The sequence below is a fragment of the Taudactylus pleione genome, unplaced genomic scaffold, assembly GCF_031769625.1.
Source record: "Taudactylus pleione unplaced genomic scaffold, aTauple2 ptg000473l, whole genome shotgun sequence".
Taxonomy (NCBI): Eukaryota; Metazoa; Chordata; class Amphibia; order Anura; family Myobatrachidae; genus Taudactylus; species Taudactylus pleione.
This window is the reverse complement of record NW_028284875.1, coordinates 4,480,009-4,500,440: the sequence shown is the minus strand read 5'-3', so window position 1 is coordinate 4,500,440 and position 20,432 is coordinate 4,480,009. Positions and strand designations below refer to the sequence as shown.

Genomic DNA, 20,432 nt, shown 5'->3' with positions numbered 1-20,432 from the left:
ACAATGTCATTAGGATAAATGTCTGCTTTTAGATACTGGGCCATAATTTTGCAAGCTGAACAGTTCCGGATTGATAAGCTGATAAAAGTTTCTGGTGGAGCCATTTGTGCAGTATGAAGCAAGAATGAATGGAACATCTCCAAAATTATTTTAATGAAATAAAGCCTATCACCCCAGATGGGACTTGAACCCACAATCCATGGGGCTTAGGAGGCCAGTGCCTTATCCATTAGGCCACTGGGGCTTAGTAACATCTTTGAGTGAAACTGATTTTTTCATTAGTATAATCATTAATTGTTGCGATATAGTAAAGCCGTTTATTTGTGTTCTTTGCTTTACAAATCCCAGCATGAAATGTGATTGTACTATCCAGACCTAATAGTGTGGACCCTCATGTTACATTGCAGCAAAACCGATTGATGCAACTCTTTTACCAATAAAGAGGTAGTCTTTTGCATTCCATTTTGTTGACTAACTAAAGTAATGTTTACAGTGCATATGAACCAAAGCAGCTGTGTGTACTGGTACTTAAAAACAATCATGTTTGTGTTTTTTTTCTGCCTTCATATCAGGATTTTCAGGGAGCAGATGATAATCATTAACTGATGACATTAGAAAAAAATTACATTTGCTCCAGGTGAGGCTTGAACTCACAACCTCAGCATTGCTCAACAGATACTGTATTATAAGTCCTGCGCACAGACCGATTGTGCCACAGGAGCACATGGTCAAAGCACATTATTTTTAGTTGAGTGATTTTAGCATCGAGTTGACTAAGTAAATTAACTTGGTTTATTAATTTTAAATTAGTTACTTTTTAAATCCACTAAACTACTGCACCCAATACTAAAGTACCTAATAAAAGTAATATTCTAATCATAAGGTGATCAATTATATTGTGCATTTGTGTTATTGCCCAGTTTTATGTATCCATAGGTGTATATTGCAATGAATTCATGCCATTGTTGTACAGTTCAATATTATCAAAATTGTAAAATAATTCCTGTTTATTTATCTTAACTAATATTTGGTATAGATATATGTAACTTTAATGTTGCATAGGGAAAATATACACTATATTACCAAAAATGCAGTATCTTTAAATAAAAATAAGTTAAATCTCACTTGTGCTCTATATTTAAAGGTAAACATTGTTTTTTTGGTCTGAAGCACCTAAATTGTCAGTAAAGTCAGTGTCCAAAGAAATATAAAAAGCAGAAAATTACCCTTTTGATGACAAGGATGAAAGGACTTCAAGAATCCCATCAGCAATTCCAATAGACATTGTTATTTTGTAGCCACTCTGATATTAAATTGCAATTAAAACTTAATAGGTATGTTTTGGTACATATGGATTTTCTGCAATACCATTAAGACAGACACCTGCATTGAAAAAAAGCATAACTTCTAGAATGAGTATGAGCAACAAAGGAACATGCATCCTAGATGGGACTTGAAGCCACTGTCCCAGGTGATAGTAAACTTTTCAGGAAACTAATCCACAATGTCATTAGGATAAATGTCTGCTTTTAGATACTGGGCCATAATTTTGCAAGCTGAACAGTTCCAGATAGTTAAGCAGATTAAAGTTTCTGGTGGAGCCATTTGTGCAGTATGAAGCAAGAATGAAAGGAACATCTCCAATATTATTTTAATGAAATAAAGCCTATCACCCCAGATGGGACTTGAACCCACAATCCATTAGGCCACTGGGGCTTAGTAACATCTTTGAGTGAAACTGATTTTTTCATTAGTATAATCATTAATTGTTGCGATATAGGAAAGCCGTTTATTTGTGTTCTTTGCTTTACAAATCCCAGCATGAAATGTGATTGTACTATCCAGACCTAATAGTGTGGACCCTCATGTTACATTGCAGCAAAACAGATTGATGCAACTCTTTTACCAAGAAAGATGTAGTCTTTTGCATTCAATTTTGTTGACTAACTAAAGTAATTTTTACAGTGCATATGAACCAAAGCAGCTGTTTGTACTGGTACTTAAAAACAGTCATGTTTGTGTTTTTTTTCTGCCTTCATATCAGGATGTTTAGGAAGCAGATGATAATCATTAACTGATGACATTAGAAAAAAAATTACATTTGCTTCAGGTGAGGCTTGAATTCACAACCTCAGGATTTCTCAACAGATACTGTCTTATAAGTACCGTGCACATACCGATTGCGCCACAGGAGCACATGGTCAAAGTGCATTATTTTTAGTTGAGTGATTTTAGCATCGAGTTGACTAAGAAAATTAACTTGGTTTATTAATTTAAATTAGTTACTTTTTAAATCCACTAAACTACTGCACCCAATACTAAAGTACCTAATAAAAGTAATATTCTAATCATAAGGTAATCAATTATATTGTGCATTTGTGTTATTGCCCAGTTTTATGTATCCATAGGTGTATATTACAATGAATTAATGCCACTGTTGTACAGTACAATATTATCAAAATTGTAAAATAATTCCTGTTTATTTATCTTAAATAATATTTGGTATAGATATATGTAACTTTAATGTTGCATATGGAAAATATACACTATAATACCAAAAAATGCAGTATCTTTAAATAAAAATAAGTTAAATCTCACTTGTGCTCTATATTTAAAGGTAAACATTGTTTTTTTGGTCTGAAGCACCTAAATTGTCAGTAAAGTCAGTGTCCAAAGAAATATAAAAGGCAGAAAATTACCCTTTTGATGACATGGATGAAAGGACTTCAAGAAACCCATCAGCAATTGCAATAGAAATTGTTATTTTGTAGCCACTCTGATATTAAATTGCAATTAAAACTTAATAGGTATGTTTTGGTATATATGGATTTTCTGCAATACCATTAAGACAGTCACCTGAATTGAAAAAAAGCATAACTTCTAGAATGAGAATGAGCAACAAAGGAACATGCATCCTAGATGGGACTTGAAGCCACTGTCCCAGGTGATAGTAAACTTTTCAGAAAACTAATCCACAATGTCATTAGGATAAATGTCTGCTTTTAGATACTGGGCCATAATTTTGCAAGCTGAACAGTTCCGGATTGATAAGCTGATAAAAGTTTCTGGTGGAGCCATTTGTGCAGTATGAAGCAAGAATGAATGGAACATCTCCAAAATTATTTTAATGAAATAAAGCCTATCACCCCAGATGGGACTTGAACCCACAATCCATGGGGCTTAGGAGGCCAGTGCCTTATCCATTAGGCCACTGGGGCTTAGTAACATCTTTGAGTGAAACTGATTTTTTCATTAGTATAATCATTAATTGTTGCGATATAGTAAAGCCGTTTATTTGTGTTCTTTGCTTTACAAATCCCAGCATGAAATGTGATTGTACTATCCAGACCTAATAGTGTGGACCCTCATGTTACATTGCAGCAAAACCGATTGATGCAACTCTTTTACCAATAAAGAGGTAGTCTTTTGCATTCCATTTTGTTGACTAACTAAAGTAATGTTTACAGTGCATATGAACCAAAGCAGCTGTGTGTACTGGTACTTAAAAACAATCATGTTTGTGTTTTTTTTCTGCCTTCATATCAGGATTTTCAGGGAGCAGATGATAATCATTAACTGATGACATTAGAAAAAAATTACATTTGCTCCAGGTGAGGCTTGAACTCACAACCTCAGCATTGCTCAACAGATACTGTATTATAAGTCCTGCGCACAGACCGATTGTGCCACAGGAGCACATGGTCAAAGCGCATTATTTTTAGTTGAGTGATTTTAGCATCGAGTTGACTAAGTAAATTAACTTGGTTTATTAATTTTAAATTAGTTACTTTTTAAATCCACTAAACTACTGCACCCAATACTAAAGTACCTAATAAAAGTAATATTCTAATCATAAGGTGATCAATTATATTGTGCATTTGTGTTATTGCCCAGTTTTATGTATCCATAGGTGTATATTGCAATGAATTCATGCCATTGTTGTACAGTTCAATATTATCAAAATTGTAAAATAATTCCTGTTTATTTATCTTAACTAATATTTGGTATAGATATATGTAACTTTAATGTTGCATAGGGAAAATATACACTATATTACCAAAAATGCAGTATCTTTAAATAAAAATAAGTTAAATCTCACTTGTGCTCTATATTTAAAGGTAAACATTGTTTTTTTGGTCTGAAGAACCTAAATTGTCAGTAAAGTCAGTGTCCAAAGAAATATAAAAAGCAGAAAATTACCCTTTTGATGACAAGGATGAAAGGACTTCAAGAATCCCATCAGCAATTCCAATAGACATTGTTATTTTGTAGCCACTCTGATATTAAATTGCAATTAAAACTTAATAGGTATGTTTTGGTACATATGGATTTTCTGCAATACCATTAAGACAGACACCTGCATTGAAAAAAAGCATAACTTCTAGAATGAGTATGAGCAACAAAGGAACATGCATCCTAGATGGGACTTGAAGCCACTGTCCCAGGTGATAGTAAACTTTTCAGGAAACTAATCCACAATGTCATTAGGATAAATGTCTGCTTTTAGATACTGGGCCATAATTTTGCAAGCTGAACAGTTCCAGATTGTTAAGCAGATTAAAGTTTCTGGTGGAGCCATTTGTGCAGTATGAAGCAAGAATGAAAGGAACATCTCCAATATTATTTTAATGAAATAAAGCCTATCACCCCAGATGGGACTTGAACCCACAATCCATTAGGCCACTGGGGCTTAGTAACATCTTTGAGTGAAACTGATTTTTTCATTAGTATAATCATTAATTGTTGCGATATAGGAAAGCCGTTTATTTGTGTTCTTTGCTTTACAAATCCCAGCATGAAATGTGATGGTACTATCCAGACCTAATAGTGTGGACCCTCATGTTACATTGCAGCAAAACAGATTGATGCAACTCTTTTACCAAGAAAGATGTAGTCTTTTGCATTCCATTTTGTTGACTAACTAAAGTAATTTTTACAGTGCATATGAACCAAAGCAGCTGTGTGTACTGGTACTTAAAAACAGTCATGTTTGTGTTTTTTTTCTGCCTTCATATCAGGATGTTCAGGAAGCAGATGATAATCATTTACTGATGACATTAGAAAAAAAATTACATTTGCTCCAGGTGAGGCTTGAATTCACAACCTCAGGATTTCTCAACAGATACTGTCTTATGATTACCGCGCACATACCGATTGTGGCACAGGAGCACATGGACAAAGCGCTTTATTTTTAGTTGAGTGATTTTAGCATCGAGTTGACTAAGAAAATTAACTTGGTTTATTAATTTAAAATTAGTTACTTTTTAAATCCACTAAACTACTGCACCCAATACTAAAGTACCTAATAAAAGTAATATTCTAATCATAAGGTAATCAATTATATTGTGCATTTGTGTTATTGCCCAGTTTTATGTATCCATAGGTGTATATTGCAATGAATTCATGCCATTGTTGTACAGTTCAATATTATCAAAATTGTAAAATAATTCCTGTTTATTTATCTTAAATAATATTTGCTATAGATATATGTAACTTTAATGTTGCATAGGGAAAATATACACTATAATACCAAAAAATGCAGTATCTTTAAATAAAAATAAGTTAAATCTCACTTGTGCTCTATATTTAAAGGTAAACATTGTTTTTTTGGTCTGAAGCACCTAAATTGTCAGTAAAGTCAGTGTCCAAAGAAATATAAAAGGCAGAAAATTTCACTTTTGATGACATGGATGAAAGGACTTCAAGAAACCCATCAGCAATTGCAATAGAAATTGTTATTTTGTAGCCACTCTGATATTAAATTGCAATTAAAACTTAATAGGTATGTTTTGGTATATATGGATTTTCTGCAATACCATTAAGACAGTCACCTGAATTGAAAAAAAGCATAACTTCTAGAATGAGAATGAGCAACAAAGGAACATGCATCCTAGATGGGACTTGAAGCCACTGTCCCAGGTGATAGTAAACTTTTCAGAAAACTAATCGACAATGTCATTAGGATAAATGTCTGCTTTTAGATACTGGGCCATAATTTTGCAAGCTGAACAGTTCCGGATTGATAAGCAGATAAAAGTTTCTGGTGGAACCATTTGTGCAGTATGAAGCAAGAATGAAAGGAACATCTCCAAAATTATTTTAATGAAATAAAGCCTATCACCCCAGATGGGACTTGAACCCACAATCGCTGGCTTAGGAGGCCAGTGCCTTATCCATTAGGCTTAGTAACATATTTGAGTGAAACTGATTTTTTCATTAGTATAATCATTAATTGTTGCGATATAGGAAAGCCGTTTATTTGTGTTCTTTGCTTTACAAATCCCAGCATGAAATGTGATTGTACTATCCAGACCTAATAGTGTGGACCCTCATGTTACATTGCAGCAAAACAGATTGATGCAACTCTTTTACCAATAAAGAGGTAGTCTTTTGCATTCCATTTTGATGACTAACTAAAGTAATGTTTACAGTGCATATGAACCAAAGCAGCTGTGTGTACTGGTACTTAAAAACAGTCATATTTGTGTTTTTTTTCTGCCTTCATATCAGGATGTTCAGGAAGCAGATGATAATCATTTACTGATGACATTAGAAAAAAAATTACATTTGCTCCAGGTGAGGCTTGAATTCACAACCTCAGGATTTCTCAACAGATACTGTCTTATAAGTACCGCGCACATACCGAATGTGGCACAGGAGCACATGGACAAAGCGCTTTATTTTTAGTTGAGTGATTTTAGCATCGAGTTGACTAAGAAAATTAACATGGTTTATTAATTTAAAATTAGTTACTTTTTAAATCCACTAAACTACTGCACCCAATACTAAAGTACCTAATAAAAGTAATATTCTAATCATAAGGTAATCAATTATATTGTGCATTTGTGTTATTGCCCAATTTTATGTATCCATAGGTGTATATTGCAATGAATTCATGCCATTGTTGTACAGTTCAATATTATCCAAATTGTAAAATAATTCCTGTTTATTTATCTTAAATAATATTTGCTATAGATATATGTAACTTTAATGTTGCATATGGAAAATATACACTATAATATCAAAAAATGCAGTATCTTTAAATAAAAATAAGTTAAATCTCACTTGTGCTCTATATTTAAAGGTAAACATTGTTTTTTTGGTCTGAAGCACCTAAATTGTCAGTAAAGTCAGTGTCCAAAGAAATATAAAAGGCAGAAAATTACCCTTTTGATGACATGGATGAAAGGACTTCAAGAAACCCATCAGCAATTGCAATAGAAATTGTTATTTTGTAGCCACTCTGATATTAAATTGCAATTAAAACTTAATAGGTATGTTTTGGTATATATGGATTTTCTGCAATACCATTAAGACAGTCACCTGAATTGAAAAAAAGCATAACTTCTAGAATGAGAATGAGCAACAAAGGAACATGCATCCTAGATGGGACTTGAAGCCACTGTCCCAGGTGATAGTAAACTTTTCAGAAAACTAATCCACAATGTCATTAGGATAAATGTCTGCTTTTAGATACTGGGCCATAATTTTGCAAGCTGAACAGTTCCGGATTGATAAGCTGATAAAAGTTTCTGGTGGAGCCATTTGTGCAGTATGAAGCAAGAATGAATGGAACATCTCCAAAATTATTTTAATGAAATAAAGCCTATCACCCCAGATGGGACTTGAACCCACAATCCATGGGGCTTAGGAGGCCAGTGCCTTATCCATTAGGCCACTGGGGCTTAGTAACATCTTTGAGTGAAACTGATTTTTTCATTAGTATAATCATTAATTGTTGCGATATAGGAAAGCCGTTTATTTGTGTTCTTTGCTTTACAAATCCCAGCATGAAATGTTATTGTACTATCCAGACCTAATAGTGTGGACCCTCATGTTACATTGCAGCAAAACCGATTGATGCAACTCTTTTACCAATAAAGAGGTAGTCTTTTGCATTCCATTTTGTTGACTAACTAAAGTAATGTTTACAGTGCATATGAACCAAAGCAGCTGTGTGTACTGGTACTTAAAAACAATCATGTTTGTGTTTTTTTTCTGCCTTCATATCAGGATTTTCAGGGAGCAGATGATAATCATTAACTGATGACATTAGAAAAAAATTACATTTGCTCCAGGTGAGGCTTGAACTCACAACCTCAGCATTGCTCAACAGATACTGTATTATAAGTCCTGCGCACAGACCGATTGTGCCACAGGAGCACATGGTCAAAGCGCATTATTTTTAGTTGAGTGATTTTAGCATCGAGTTGACTAAGTAAATTAACTTGGTTTATTAATTTTAAATTAGTTACTTTTTAAATCCACTAAACTACTGCACCCAATACTAAAGTACCTAATAAAAGTAATATTCTAATCATAAGGTGATCAATTATATTGTGCATTTGTGTTATTGCCCAGTTTTATGTATCCATAGGTGTATATTGCAATGAATTCATGCCATTGTTGTACAGTTCAATATTATCAAAATTGTAAAATAATTCCTGTTTATTTATCTTAACTAATATTTGGTATAGATATATGTAACTTTAATGTTGCATAGGGAAAATATACACTATATTACCAAAAATGCAGTATCTTTAAATAAAAATAAGTTAAATCTCACTTGTGCTCTATATTTAAAGGTAAACATTGTTTTTTTGGTCTGAAGCACCTAAATTGTCAGTAAAGTCAGTGTCCAAAGAAATATAAAAAGCAGAAAATTACCCTTTTGATGACAAGGATGAAAGGACTTCAAGAATCCCATCAGCAATTCCAATAGACATTGTTATTTTGTAGCCACTCTGATATTAAATTGCAATTAAAACTTAATAGGTATGTTTTGGTACATATGGATTTTCTGCAATACCATTAAGACAGTCACCTGCATTGAAAAAAAGCATAACTTCTAGAATGAGTATGAGCAACAAAGGAACATGCATCCTAGATGGGACTTGAAGCCACTGTCCCAGGTGATAGTAAACTTTTCAGGAAACTAATCCACAATGTCATTAGGATAAATGTCTGCTTTTAGATACTGGGCCATAATTTTGCAAGCTGAACAGTTCCAGATTGTTAAGCAGATTAAAGTTTCTGGTGGAGCCATTTGTGCAGTATGAAGCAAGAATGAAAGGAACATCTCCAATATTATTTTAATGAAATAAAGCCTATCACCCCAGATGGGACTTGAACCCACAATCCATTAGGCCACTGGGGCTTAGTAACATCTTTGAGTGAAACTGATTTTTTCATTAGTATAATCATTAATTGTTGAGATATAGGAAAGCCGTTTATTTGTGTTCTTTGCTTTACAAATCCCAGCATGAAATGTGATGGTACTATCCAGACCTAATAGTGTGGACCCTCATGTTACATTGCAGCAAAACAGATTGATGCAACTCTTTTACCAAGAAAGATGTAGTCTTTTGCATTCCATTTTGTTGACTAACTAAAGTAATTTTTACAGTGCATATGAACCAAAGCAGCTGTGTGTACTGGTACTTAAAAACAGTCATGTTTGTGTTTTTTTTCTGCCTTCATATCAGGATGTTCAGGAAGCAGATGATAATCATTTACTGATGACATTAGAAAAAAAATTACATTTGCTCCAGGTGAGGCTTGAATTCACAACCTCAGGATTTCTCAACAGATACTGTCTTATGATTACCGCGCACATACCGATTGTGGCACAGGAGCACATGGACAAAGCGCTTTATTTTTAGTTGAGTGATTTTAGCATCGAGTTGACTAAGAAAATTAACTTGGTTTATTAATTTAAAATTAGTTACTTTTTAAATCCACTAAACTACTGCACCCAATACTAAAGTACCTAATAAAAGTAATATTCTAATCATAAGGTAATCAATTATATTGTGCATTTGTGTTATTGCCCAGTTTTATGTATCCATAGGTGTATATTGCAATGAATTCATGCCATTGTTGTACAGTTCAATATTATCAAAATTGTAAAATAATTCCTGTTTATTTATCTTAAATAATATTTGCTATAGATATATGTAACTTTAATGTTGCATAGGGAAAATATACACTATAATACCAAAAAATGCAGTATCTTTAAATAAAAATAAGTTAAATCTCACTTGTGCTCTATATTTAAAGGTAAACATTGTTTTTTTGGTCTGAAGCACCTAAATTGTCAGTAAAGTCAGTGTCCAAAGAAATATAAAAGGCAGAAAATTTCACTTTTGATGACATGGATGAAAGGACTTCAAGAAACCCATCAGCAATTGCAATAGAAATTGTTATTTTGTAGCCACTCTGATATTAAATTGCAATTAAAACTTAATAGGTATGTTTTGGTATATATGGATTTTCTGCAATACCATTAAGACAGTCACCTGAATTGAAAAAAAGCATAACTTCTAGAATGAGAATGAGCAACAAAGGAACATGCATCCTAGATGGGACTTGAAGCCACTGTCCCAGGTGATAGTAAACTTTTCAGAAAACTAATCGACAATGTCATTAGGATAAATGTCTGCTTTTAGATACTGGGCCATAATTTTGCAAGCTGAACAGTTCCGGATTGATAAGCAGATAAAAGTTTCTGGTGGAACCATTTGTGCAGTATGAAGCAAGAATGAAAGGAACATCTCCAAAATTATTTTAATGAAATAAAGCCTATCACCCCAGATGGGACTTGAACCCACAATCCCTGGCTTAGGAGGCCAGTGCCTTATCCATTAGGCCAATGGGGCTTAGTAACATATTTGAGTGAAACTGATTTTTTCATTAGTATAATCATTAATTGTTGCGATATAGGAAAGCCGTTTATTTGTGTTCTTTGCTTTACAAATCCCAGCATGAAATGTGATTGTACTATCCAGACCTAATAGTGTGGACCCTCATGTTACATTGCAGCAAAACAGATTGATGCAACTCTTTTACCAATAAAGAGGTAGTCTTTTGCATTCCATTTTGATGACTAACTAAAGTAATGTTTACAGTGCATATGAACCAAAGCAGCTGTGTGTACTGGTACTTAAAAACAGTCATATTTGTGTTTTTTTTCTGCCTTCATATCAGGATGTTCAGGAAGCAGATGATAATCATTTACTGATGACATTAGAAAAAAAATTACATTTGCTCCAGGTGAGGCTTGAATTCACAACCTCAGGATTTCTCAACAGATACTGTCTTATAAGTACCGCGCACATACCGAATGTGGCACAGGAGCACATGGACAAAGCGCTTTATTTTTAGTTGAGTGATTTTAGCATCGAGTTGACTAAGAAAATTAACATGGTTTATTAATTTAAAATTAGTTACTTTTTAAATCCACTAAACTACTGCACCCAATACTAAAGTACCTAATAAAAGTAATATTCTAATCATAAGGTAATCAATTATATTGTGCATTTGTGTTATTGCCCTATTTTATGTATCCATAGGTGTATATTGCAATGAATTCATGCCATTGTTGTACAGTTCAATATTATCCAAATTGTAAAATAATTCCTGTTTATTTATCTTAAATAATATTTGCTATAGATATATGTAACTTTAATGTTGCATATGGAAAATATACACTATAATATCAAAAAATGCAGTATCTTTAAATAAAAATAAGTTAAATCTCACTTGTGCTCTATATTTAAAGGTAAACATTGTTTTTTTGGTCTGAAGCACCTAAATTGTCAGTAAAGTCAGTGTCCAAAGAAATATAAAAGGCAGAAAATTACCCTTTTGATGACATGGATGAAAGGACTTCAAGAAACCCATCAGCAATTACAATAGACATTGTTATTTTGTAGCCACTCTGATATTAAATTGCAATTAAAACTTAATAGGTATGTTTTGGTATATATGGATTTTCTGCAATACCATTAAGACAGTCACCTGCACTGAAAAAAAGCATAACTTCTAGAATGAGAATGAGCAACAAAGGAACATGCATCCTAGATGGGACTTGAAGCCACTGTCCCAGGTGATAGTAAACTTTTCAGAAAACTAATCCACAATGTCATTAGGATAAATGTCTGCTTTTAGATACTGGGCCATAATTTTGCAAGCTGAACAGTTCCGGATTGATAAGCAGATAAAAGTTTCTGGTGGAGCCATTTGTGCAGTATGAAGCAAGAATGAAAGGACATCTCCAAAATTATTTTAATGAAATAAAGCCTATCACCCCAGATGGGACTTGAACCCACAATCCCTGGCTTAGGAGGCCAGTGCCTTATCCATTAGGCCAGTGGGGCTTAGTAACATCTTTGAGTGAAACTGATTTTTTCATTAGTATAATCATTAATTGTTGCGATATAGGAAAGCCGTTTATTTGTGTTCTTTGCTTTACAAATCCCAGCATGAAATGTGATTGTACTATCCAGACCTAATAGTGTGGACCCTCATGTTACATTGCAGCAAAACAGATTGATGCAACTCTTTTACCAATAAAGAGGTAGTCTTTTGCATTCCATTTTGTTGACTAACTAAAGTAATGTTTACAGTGCATATGAACCAAAGCAGCTGTGTGTACTGGTACTTAAAAACAGTCATTTTTGTGTTTTTTTTCTGCCTTCATATCAGGATGTTCAGGAAGCAGATTATAATCATTAACTGATGACATTAGAAAAAAAATTACATTTGCTCCAGGTGAGGCTTGTACTCACAACCTCAGCATTGCTCAACAGATACTGCCTTATAAGTCCTGCGCACAGACTGATTGCGCCACAGGAGCACATGGTCAAAGTGCATTATTTTTAGTTGAGTGATTTTAGCATCGAGTTGACTAAGTAAATTAACTTGGTTTATTAATTTTAAATTAGTTACTTTTTAAGTCCACTAAACTACTGCACCCAATACTAAAGTACCTAATAAAAGTAATATTCTAATCATAAGGTAATCAATTATATTGTGCATTTGTGTTATTGCCCAGTTTTATGTATCCATAGGTGTATATTGCAATGAATTCATGCCATTGTTGTACAGTTCAATATTATCAAAATTGTAAAATAATTCCTGTTTATTTATCTTAAATAATATTTGCTATAGATATATGTAACTTTAATGTTGCATAGGGAAAATATACACTATAATACCAAAAATGCAGTATCTTTAAATAAAAATAAGTTAAATCTCACTTGTGCTCTATATTTAAAGGTAAACATTGTTTTTTTGGTCTGAAGCACCTAAATTGTCAGTAAAGTCAGTGTCCAAAGAAATATAAAAGGCAGAAAATTACCCTTTTGATGACATGGATGAAAGGACTTCAAGAAACCCATCAGCAATTGCAATAGAAATTGTTATTTTGTAGCCACTCTGATATTAAATTGCAATTAAAACTTAATAGGTATGTTTTGGTATATATGGATTTTCTGCAATACCATTAAGACAGTCACCTGAATTGAAAAAAAGCATAACTTCTAGAATGAGAATGAGCAACAAAGGAACATACATCCTAGATGGGACTTGAAGCCACTGTCCCAGGTGATAGTAAACTTTTCTGGAAACTATTCCACAATGTCATTAGAATAAATGTCTGCTTTTAGATACTGGGCCATAATTTTGCAAGCTGAACGGTACCAGATTGTTAAGCAGATTAAAGTTTCTGGTGGAGCCATTTCTGCAGTATGAAGCAAGAAAAAAAGGAACATCTAAAACATTATTTTAATGAAATAAAGCCTATCACCCCAGATGGGACTTGAAAGCACAAACCCTGGCTTAGGAGGCCAGTGCCGTATCCATTAGGCCACTGGGGCTTTGTAACATCTTTGAGTGAAACTGATTTTTTCATTAGTATAATCATTAATTGTTGCGATATAGGAAAGTCATTTATTTGTGTTCTTTGCTTTACAAATCCCAGCATGAAATGTGATTTTACTATCCAGACCTAATAGTGTGGACCCTCATGTTACATTGCAGCAAAACAGATTGATGCAACTCTTTTACCAATAAAGAGGTAGTCTTTTGCATTCCATTTTGATGACTAACTAAAGTAATGTTTACAGTGCATATGAACCAAAGCAGCTGTGTGTACTGGTACTTAAAAACAGTCATGTTTGTGTTTTTTTCTGCCTTCATATCAGGATGTTCAGGAAGCAGATGATAATCATTAACTGAAGACATTAGAAAAAAAATTACATTTGCTCCAGGTGAGGCTTGAATTCACAACCTCAGAATTGTTCAACAGATACTGTCTTATAAGTACCTCGCACAGACCGATTGCGCCACAGGAGCACATGGACAAAGTACTTTATTTTTAGTTGAGTGATTTTAGCATCGAGTTGACTAAGTAAATTAACTTGGTTTATTAATTTTAAATTAGTTACTTTTTAAGTCCACTAAACTACTGCACCCAATACTAAAGTACCTAATAAAAGTAATATTCTAATCATAAGGTAATCAATTATATTGTGCATTTGTGTTATTGCCCAGTTTTATGTATCCATAGGTGTATATTGCAATGAATTCATGCCATTGTTGTACAGTACAATATTATCAAAATTGTAAAATAATTCCTGTTTATTTATCTTAAATAATATTTGGTATAGATATATGTAACTTTAATGTTGCATAGGGAAAATATACACTATAATACCAAAAAATGCAGTATCTTTAAATAAAAATAAGTTAAATCTCACTTGTGCTCTATATTTAAAGGTAAACATTGTTTTTTTGGTCTGAAGCACCTAAATTGTCAGTAGAGTCAGTGTCCAAAGAAATATAAAAGGCAGAAAATTACCCTTTTGATGACATGGATGAAAGGACTTCAAGAAACCCATCAGCAATTGCAATAGAAATTGTTATTTTGTAGCCACTCTGATATTAAATTGCAATTAAAACTTAATAGGTATGTTTTGGTATATATGGATTTTCTGCAATACCATTAAGACAGTCACCTGAATTGAAAAAAAGCATAACTTCTAGAATGAGAATGAGCAACAAAGGAACATGCATCCTAGATGGGACTTGAAGCCACTGTCCCAGGTGATAGTAAACTTTTCAGAAAACTAATCCACAATGTCATTAGGATAAATGTCTGCTTTTAGATACTGGGCCATAATTTTGCAAGCTGAACAGTTCCAGATTGATAAGCAGATAAAAGTTTCTGGTGGAGCCATTTGTGCAGTATGAAGCAAGAATGAAAGGAACATCTCCAAAATTATTTTAATGAAATAAAGCCTATCACCCCAGATGGGACTTGAACCCACAATCCCTGGCTTAGGAAGCCAGGCCTTTATCCATTAGGCCACTGGGGCTTAGTAACATCTTTGAGTGAAACTGATTTTTTCATTAGTATAATCATTAATTGTTGCGATATAGGAAAGCCGTTTATTTGTGTTCTTTGCTTTACAAATCCCAGCATGAAATGTGATTGTACTATCCAGACCTAATAGTGTGGACCCTCATGTTACATTGCAGCAAAACAGATTGATGCAACTCTTTTACCAATAAAGAGGTAGTCTTTTGCATTCCATTTTGTTGACTAACTAAAGTAATTTTTACAGTGCATATGAACCAAAGCAGCTGTGTGTACTGGTACCTTAAAAACAGTCATGTTTGTGTTTTTTTTCTGCCTTCATATCAGGATGTTCAGGAAGCAAATGATAATCATTAACTGAAGACATTAGAAAAAAAATTACATTTGCTCCAGATGAGGCTTGAATTCACAACCTCAGGATTGCTCAACAGATACTGTCTTATAAGTCTTGCGCACAGACCGATTGCGCCACAGGAGCACATGTACAAAGCGCTTTATTTTTAGTTGAGTGATTTTAGCATCGAGTTGACTAAGTAAATTAACTTGGTTTATTAATTTTAAATTAGTTACTTTTTAAATCCACTAAACTACTGCACCCAATACTAAAGTACCTAATAAAAGTAATATTCTAATCATAAGGTAATCAATTATATTGTGCATTTGTGTTATTGCCCAGTTTTATGTATCCATAGGTGTATATTGCAATGAATTCATGCCATTGTTGTACAGTTCAATATTATCAAAATTGTAAAATAATTCCTGTTTATTTATCTTAAATAATATTTGGTATAGATATATGTAACTTTAATGTTGCATAGGGAAAATATACACTATATTACCAAAAATGCAGTATCTTTAAATAAAAATAAGTTAAATCTCACTTGTGCTCTATATTTAAAGGTAAACATTGTTTTTTTGGTCTGTAGCACCTAAATTGTCAGTAAAGTCAGTGTCCAAAGAAATATAAAAAGCAGAAAATTACCCTTTTGATGACAAGGATGAAAGGACTTCAAGAAACCCATCAGCAATTGCAATAGACATTGTTATTTTGTAGCCACTCTGATATTAAAATGCAATTAAAACTTAATAGGTATGTTTTGGTATATATGGATTTTCTGCAATACCATTAAGACAGTCACCTGCACTGAAAAAAAGCATAACTTCTAGAATGAGAATGAGCAACAAAGGAACATGCATCCTAGATGGGACTTGAAGCCACTGTCCCAGGTGATAGTAAACTTTTCAGAAAACTAATCCACAATGTCATTAGGATAAATGTCTGCTTTTAGATACTGGGCCATAATTTTGCAAGCTGAACAGTTCCGGATTGATAAGCAGATAAAAGTTTCTGGTGGAGCCATTTGTGTAGTATGAAGCAAGAATGAAAGGACATCTCCAAAATTATTTTAGTGAAATAAAGCCTATCACCCCAGATGGGACTTGAACCCACAATCCCTGGCTTAGGAGGCCAGTGCCTTATCCATTAGGCCAGTGGGGCTTAGTAACATCTTTGAGTGAAACTGATTTTTTCATTAGTATAATCATTAATTGTTGCGATATAGGAAAGCCGTTTATTTGTGTTCTTTGCTTTACAAATCCCAGCATGAAATGTGATTGTACTATCCAGACCTAATAGTGTGGACCCTCATGTTACATTGCAGCAAAACAGATTGATGCAACTCTTTTACCAATAAAGAGGTAGTCTTTTGCATTCCATTTTGTTGACTAACTAAAGTAATGTTTACAGTGCATATGAACCAAAGCAGCTGTGTGTACTGGTACTTAAAAACAGTCATTTTTGTGTTTTTTTTCTGCCTTCATATCAGGATGTTCAGGAAGCAGATTATAATCATTAACTGATGACATTAGAAAAAAAATTACATTTGCTCCAGGTGAGGCTTGTACTCACAACCTCAGCATTGCTCAACAGATACTGCCTTATAAGTACTGCGCACAGACTGATTGCGCCACAGGAGCACATGGTCAAAGTGCATTATTTTTAGTTGAGTGATTTTAGCATCGTGTTGACTAAGTAAATTAACTTGGTTTATTAATTTTAAATTAGTTACTTTTTAAGTCCACTAAACTACTGCACCCAATACTAAAGTACCTAATAAAAGTAATATTCTAATCATAAGGTAATCAATTATATTGTGCATTTGTGTTATTGCCCAGTTTTATGTATCCATAGGTGTATATTGCAATGAATTCATGCCATTGTTGTACAGTTCAATATTATCAAAATTGTAAAATAATTCCTGTTTATTTATCTTAAATAATATTTGCTATAGATATATGTAACTTTAATGTTGCATAGGGAAAATATACACTATAATACCAAAAAATGCAGTATCTTTAAATAAAAATAAGTTAAATCTCACTTGTGCTCTATATTTAAAGGTAAACATTGTTTTTTTGGTCTGAAGCACCTAAATTGTCAGTAAAGTCAGTGTCCAAAGAAATATAAAAGGCAGAAAATTACCCTTTTGATGACATGGATGAAAGGACTTCAAGAAACCCATCAGCAATTGCAATAGAAATTGTTATTTTGTAGCCACTCTGATATTAAATTGCAATTAAAACTTAATAGGTATGTTTTGGTATATATGGATTTTCTGCAATACCATTAAGACAGTCACCTGAATTGAAAAAAAGCATAACTTCTAGAATGAGAATGAGCAACAAAGGAACATACATCCTAGATGGGACTTGAAGCCACTGTCCCAGGTGATAGTAAACTTTTCTGGAAACTATTCCACAATGTCATTAGAATAAATGTCTGCTTTTAGATACTGGGCCATAATTTTGCAAGCTGAACGGTACCAGATTGTTAAGCAGATTAAAGTTTCTGGTGGAGCCATTTCTGCAGTATGAAGCAAGAAAAAAAGGAACATCTAAAACATTATTTTAATGAAATAAAGCCTATCACCCCAGATGGGACTTGAAAGCACAAACCCTGGCTTAGGAGGCCAGTGCCGTATCCATTAGGCCACTGGGGCTTTGTAACATCTTTGAGTGAAACTGATTTTTTCATTAGTATAATCATTAATTGTTGCGATATAGGAAAGTCATTTATTTGTGTTCTTTGCTTTACAAATCCCAGCATGAAATGTGATTTTACTATCCAGACCTAATAGTGTGGACCCTCATGTTACATTGCAGCAAAACAGATTGATGCAACTCTTTTACCAATAAAGAGGTAGTCTTTTGCATTCCATTTTGATGACTAACTAAAGTAATGTTTACAGTGCATATGAACCAAAGCAGCTGTGTGTACTGGTACTTAAAAACAGTCATGTTTGTGTTTTTTTTCTGCCTTCATATCAGGATGTTCAGGAAGCAGATGATAATCATTAACTGAAGACATTAGAAAAAAAATTACATTTGCTCCAGGTGAGGCTTGAATTCACAACCTCAGAATTGTTCAACAGATACTGTCTTATAAGTACCGCGCACAGACCGATTGCGCCACAGGAGCACATGGACAAAGTACTTTATTTTTAGTTGAGTGATTTTAGCATCGAGTTGACTAAGTAAATTAACTTGGTTTATTAATTTTAAATTAGTTACTTTTTAAGTCCACTAAACTACTGCACCCAATACTAAAGTACCTAATAAAAGTAATATTCTAATCATAAGGTAATCAATTATATTGTGCATTTGTGTTATTGCCCAGTTTTATGTATCCATAGGTGTATATTGCAATGAATTCATGCCATTGTTGTACAGTACAATATTATCAAAATTGTAAAATAATTCCTGTTTATTTATCTTAAATAATATTTTGTATAGATATATGTAACTTTAATGTTGCATAGGGAAAATATACACTATAATACCAAAAAATGCAGTATCTTTAAATAAAAATAAGTTAAATCTCACTTGTGCTCTATATTTAAAGGTAAACATTGTTTTTTTGGTCTGAAGCACCTAAATTGTCAGTAAAGTCAGTGTCCAAAGAAATATAAAAGGCAGAAAATTACCCTTTTGATGACATGGATGAAAGGACTTCAAGAAACCCATCAGCAATTGCAATAGAAATTGTTATTTTGTAGCCACTCTGATATTAAATTGCAATTAAAACTTAATAGGTATGTTTTGGTATATATGGATTTTCTGCAATACCATTAAGACAGTCACCTGAATTGAAAAAAAGCATAACTTCTAGAATGAGAATGAGCAACAAAGGAACATGCATCCTAGATGGGACTTGAAGCCACTGTCCCAGGTGATAGTAAACTTTTCAGAAAACTAATCCACAATGTCATTAGGATAAATGTCTGCTTTTAGATACTGGGCCATAATTTTGCAAGCTGAACAGTTCCAGATTGATAAGCAGATAAAAGTTTCTGGTGGAGCCATTTGTGCAGTATGAAGCAAGAATGAAAGGAACATCTCCAAAATTATTTTAATGAAATAAAGCCTATCACCCCAGATGGGACTTGAACCCACAATCCCTGGCTTAGGAAGCCAGGCCTTTATCCATTAGGCCACTGGGGCTTAGTAACATCTTTGAGTGAAACTGATTTTTTCATTAGTATAATCATTAATTGTTGCGATATAGGAAAGCCGTTTATTTGTGTTCTTTGCTTTACAAATCCCAGCATGAAATGTGATTGTACTTTCCAGCCCTAATAGTGTGGACCCTCATGTTACATTGCAGCAAAACAGATTGATGCAACTCTTTTACCAATAAAGAGGTAGTCTTTTGCATTCCATTTTGTTGACTAACTAAAGTAATTTTTACAGTGCATATGAACCAAAGCAGCTGTGTGTACTGGTACCTTAAAAACAGTCATGTTTGTGTTTTTTTTCTGCCTTCATATCAGGATGTTCAGGAAGCAAATGATAATCATTAACTGAAGACATTAGAAAAAAAATTACATTTGCTCCAGATGAGGCTTGAATTCACAACCTCAGGATTGCTCAACAGATACTGTCTTATAAGTCCTGCGCACAGACCGATTGCGCCACAGGAGCACATGTACAACGCGCTTTATTTTTAGTTGAGTGATTTTAGCATCGAGTTGACTAAGTAAATTAACTTGGTTTATTAATTTTAAATTAGTTACTTTTTAAATCCACTAAACTACTGCACCCAATACTAAAGTACCTAATAAAAGTAATATTCTAATCATAAGGTAATCAATTATATTGTGCATTTGTGTTATTGCCCAGTTTTATGTATCCATAGGTGTATATTGCAATGAATTCATGCCATTGTTGTACAGTTCAATATTATCAAAATTGTAAAATAATTCCTGTTTATTTA

The 20,432-nt window shown here is 33.3% G+C and overlaps 3 non-coding genes across 3 annotated transcripts; all 3 read right to left on the bottom strand.

Annotated features, from left to right (window-relative positions):
* Window positions 1-10,585: 10,585 nt before the first annotated feature.
* Window positions 10,586-10,658, bottom strand: TRNAR-CCU (transfer RNA arginine (anticodon CCU)). Its single transcript has one exon. It is a non-coding gene; the product is annotated as a tRNA-Arg (tRNA).
* Window positions 10,659-12,085: 1,427 nt separating this feature from the next.
* Window positions 12,086-12,158, bottom strand: TRNAR-CCU (transfer RNA arginine (anticodon CCU)). Its single transcript has one exon. It is a non-coding gene; the product is annotated as a tRNA-Arg (tRNA).
* A 4,427-nt stretch (window positions 12,159-16,585) lies between these two features.
* TRNAR-CCU (transfer RNA arginine (anticodon CCU)) lies at window positions 16,586-16,658 on the bottom strand. Its single transcript has one exon. It is a non-coding gene; the product is annotated as a tRNA-Arg (tRNA).
* Between the last annotated feature and the right edge of the window lie 3,774 nt (window positions 16,659-20,432).